The sequence below is a fragment of the Culex pipiens genome, chromosome 2, assembly GCF_016801865.2.
Source record: "Culex pipiens pallens isolate TS chromosome 2, TS_CPP_V2, whole genome shotgun sequence".
Lineage (NCBI taxonomy): Eukaryota > Metazoa > Arthropoda > Insecta > Diptera > Culicidae > Culex > Culex pipiens.
The window spans coordinates 71,035,348-71,039,912 of NC_068938.1; the positions used below are offsets into that span (position 1 = coordinate 71,035,348).

The window sequence follows — 4,565 nt, forward strand, 5'->3', positions numbered from 1 at the left end:
GGCAGCGTGGCCGAGCGGTCTAAGGCGCTGGTTTTAGGCACCAGTCAGAAATGGCGTGGGTTTGAATCCCACCGCTGTCAAAGTGATTTTTTGTAACTTTGGTTGAGATTTTAACGAAACAGAAGAAATATTGAGCAGGTCAGTTCTGCGTCGCGGGACAACTTTCGCTGGTTGTGCCACCTCAACCTTGAAACCGTATTTTATGGTCAAATTGCTGAGTTTTCTTCCTTTTTTGAACCCGTTCCGTGCACGACAGGCCTTGATCGTTGACACCTGTCCAAGGTGCGTTCTGAACCTGCTGGGACAATTTTGCTTCTGAATGTTCGTCATATTGGGAATTGCTATAGTCCGAGACTGTAGAACAATATTATAAGGTATCTGTTCAGAAGATGGACTTAAGTAGCTCAAATTATCAAAACTGTGAGTAAATTTCAAATATTTGCTTTAAGAAATTTTTTCAATAACTTTTTCTTCCACGTTATCTTACCTTACCCTTAATTTTAAAATGAAAGGATTTTGTTTCGTAAAATAAGATTACAAAACACACAAACTGGACACCCCACCCTGTACCGCGAATTATGGTACCCTCTGGGTGGACAGGGAACAACCGCGAGCTTTATAAATTACGGTCATCAAGCGTGACATCGAGTAAGAACGACCGCGGCAGCAGGTTTAAAGTCTTTTTTTTTTCTTTTTAGATCCACTTATGGACTGCAAACGTAAATAATCAGAGGGGTGCGGTCCAACAGAACGGATTAAAAAAAAAGAACGTTGGTAATATTCTTGCGATTATTAAACCAGTTTGTTGAGGAAGAAGTATGGAAGCAATTTTAGCTGCAAATTAGTGCATTCTTTAGTGAGTCGTTCTAGCAGGGTTTAAATTTGTTTGTTGCAAAAAGCAAAAAGCAAAAAGCAAAAAGCAAAAAGCAAAAAGCAAAAAGCAAAAAGCAAAAAGCAAAAAGCAAAAAGCAAAAAGCAAAAAGCAAAAAGCAAAAAGCAAAAAGCAAAAAGCAAAAAGCAAAAAGCAAAAAGCAAAAAGCAAAAAGCAAAAAGCAAAAAGCAAAAAGCAAAAAGCAAAAAGCAAAAAGCAAAAAGCAAAAAGCAAAAAGCAAAAAGCAAGTTAGGTTTTAGTTTTTAGTTTTTTTTAGTTTTTAGTTTTTAGTTTTTAGTTTTTAGTTTTTAGTTTTTAGTTTTTAGTTTTTAGTTTTTAGTTTTTAGTTTTTAGTTTTTAGTTTTTAGTTTTTAGTTTTTAGTTTTTAGTTTTTAGTTTTTAGTTTTTAGTTTTTAGTTTTTAGTTTTTAGTTTTTAGTTTTTAGTTTTTAGTTTTTAGTTTTTAGTTTTTAGTTTTTAGTTTTTAGTTTTTAGTTTTTAGTTTTTAGTTTTTAGTTTTTAGTTTTTAGTTTTTAGTTTTTAGTTTTTAGTTTTTAGTTTTTAGTTTTTAGTTTTTAGTTTTTAGTTTTTAGTTTTTTTAGTTTTTAGTTTTTAGTTTTTAGTTTTTAGTTTTTAGTTTTTAATTTTTAGTATTTAGTTTTTAGTTTTTAGTTTTTAGTTTTTTAGTTTTTAGTTTTTAGTTTTTAGTTTTTAGTTTTTAGTTTTTAGTTTTTAGTTTTTAGTTTTTAGTTTTTAGTTTTTAGTTTTTAGTTTTTAGTTTTTAGTTTTTAGTTTTTAGTTTTTAGTTTTTAGTTTTTAGTTTTAGTTTTTAGTTTTTAGTTTTTAGTTTTTAGTTTTTAGTTTTTAGTTTTTAGTTTTTAGTTTTTAGTTTTTAGTTTTTAGTTTTTAGTTTTTAGTTTTTAGTTTTTAGTTTTTAGTTTTTAGTTTTTAGTTTTTAGTTTTTAGTTTTTAGTTTTTAGTTTTTAGTTTTTAGTTTTTAGTTTTTAGTTTTTAGTTTTTAGTTTTTAGTTTTTAGTTTTTAGTTTTTAGTTTTTAGTTTTTAGTTTTTAGTTTTTAGTTTTTAGTTTTTAGTTTTTAGTTTTTAGTTTTTAGTTTTTAGTTTTTAGTTTTTAGTTTTTAGTTTTTAGTTTTTAGTTTTTAGTTTTTAGTTTTTAGAACATAGAACATGAAAATCTAACCAAGAACCAACCCTGTCTTTGATGGCAAAACCGGTTTACCAAATTGCAGTCCATCACACATGTGAATACTAACTTCCTTATGGCCACGCGTCCCGATGCAATCGTAAAACGCCTCCAGAAATCACATTCCTGTCTGTGATCTGTTGGATTCGACACTTTATCGGCTTAATCTGTATTTGGACCAATTTGAAACCCAACTCTGCCCGTGTCATAAATTATTCCCGAGACCAAGCCTTATTCCAAATCGAAATCCAGTTTTTGTTTTTATTTCTCAATATTGAATCGCGCTCTGACCACCTCTTAATTGGTGCAATATGCAAGGTTAAGCTTTTTTGTTTCTTTCCTCCTGTAATTTCAGATAGGACTCTGCCACACCACTTTGCAGCGACGCCGCCGATAATATCGATATTAAAATTACGAGTTTATTACTTTTATTGAAAAACGGTTTTAATGCATGGGCGAGCATAATTGTGACCTTGGATTGGGGACCTGCGTTATTACCGATTCTCCCCCTCCCTCCGACATGGTCACTTATTACCGAAAATCGTTCCAGGACGGAATGTATCAATTTCCTTTGCTCGAATCATAAAGCAGGTTGTTGATGAGTTTTTAAATTGAATCGTTCGAGTTGAACCCGCATGATTAAGATGAGTGAAGAGACATTCGATTCAGTGAAGATGATATTCAAAAATTAATTTAGTTAAAGGATAATTGCTGATAATTTGCTGTTGTACCTCAACTGTCGTAATTAAACCATAAAATGTCACTGAGATGAGTTAATTCAATTTTTCACAGCAATTTTCCAAACCCAGCCCATAGTACTGAATGAAAACACCACATGAGCAATTCTCTACAAAACCGGCCGATTTCGACCATTTTTATTTTTTGTATTTTTTTATTTGGCTCAAACTTTCTGGGGGCCTTCTCTATGACCAAAGAAGCCATTTTGCATCATTAGTTTGTCCATATAAATTTCCATACAAATTTGGCAGCTGTTCATACAAAAATGGTACGTAAATATTCGAAAATCTGTAACTTTTGAAGGAATTTTTTGATCAATTTGGTGTCTTCGGCAAAGTTGTAGGTATTGTTAAGGACTATTTAGAAAAAAATAGGTACACGGAAAAAAAAATTTCCCGATTTTTTTATTAACTCTTTTTTCACAAAAACTCAAATTCCCAAAATACGTATTTTTTGATTTTTGAGATTTTTTGATATGTTTTAGGGGACAAAAATCCGCAACTTTTGAGCTATAGAGAAACATGGTCAAAAAATCTGCCGCCGAGTTATGATTTTTTGAAAAACTGGTGATTTTTGGAAAAAATCGAAATTTCATACATAAAATTTTTTTGACCTAATTTTTTTATGCAAAATTGAATTTGCAATCGAAAATTACTTTACAGATTTTTTGATAAAGGGCCCCGTTTTCAAGATATAGCCATCGAAAGTTTGATTTCAGCGAAATATTTGCAGTTTTTTCGATTTTTAAAAATAGTGACCATGAGTGACCATCTCTAAAAATATTTTTTTTGAAAAGTTCAGAAAATTTGCTATAAAATTGTCTAAGAGACATCGAAGATTGGACCTCTGGTTGTTGAGATACAGCGGCTTAAAGAAAAAGAAACACGAAAATTGAAGTTTTCTAAGTCTCACCCAAACAGCCCACGATTTTCTAATGACGATATCTCAGCAACTAATGGTTCAATTTTCAATGTTAATACATGAAACATTCGTGAAATTTTCCGATCTTTTCGAAAAAAATATTTTGAAAAAAATTAAATCAAGACTAACATTTTAAAAGGGCCAAACATTGAATATTATGCCCATTAGAAATGTTAGTCTTGATTTAATTTTTTTCAAAATATTTTTTTCGAAAAGATCGGAAAATTTCACGAATGTTTCATGTATTAACATTGAAAATTGAACCATTAGTTGCTGAGATATCGTCATTAGAAAATCGTGGGCTGTTTGGGTGAGACTTAGAAAACTTCAATTTTCGTGTTTCTTTTTCTTTAAGCCGCTGTATCTCAACAACCAGAGGTCCAATCTTCGATGTCTCTAAGACAATTTTATAGCAAATTTTCTGAACTTTTCAAAAAAAATATTTTTAGAGATGGTCACTCATGGTCACTATTTTTAAAAATCGAAAAACTGCAAATATTTCGCTGAAATCAAACTTTCGATGGCTATATCTTGAAAACGGGGCCCTTTATCAAAAAATCTGTAAAGTAATTTTCGATTGCAAATTCAATTTTGCATAAAAAAATGAGGTCAAAAAAATTTTATGTATGAAATTTCGATTTTTTCCAAAAATCACCAGTTTTTCAAAAAATCATAACTCGGCGGCAGATTTTTTGACCATGTTTCTCTATAGCTCAAAAGTTGCGGATTTTTGTCCCCTAAAACATATCAAAAAATCTCGAAAATCAAAAAATACGTATTTTGGGAATTTGAGTATTTGTGAAAAAAAAGTTAATAAAAAAATCGGGAAATTTT

At 30.4% G+C, this 4,565-nt stretch overlaps 1 non-coding gene across 1 annotated transcript; it reads left to right on the forward strand.

Annotated features, from left to right (window-relative positions):
- Trnal-uag (transfer RNA leucine (anticodon UAG)) lies at positions 1-80 on the forward strand. The gene has a single exon. It is a non-coding gene; the product is annotated as a tRNA-Leu (tRNA).
- Positions 81-4,565: the final 4,485 nt, after the last annotated feature.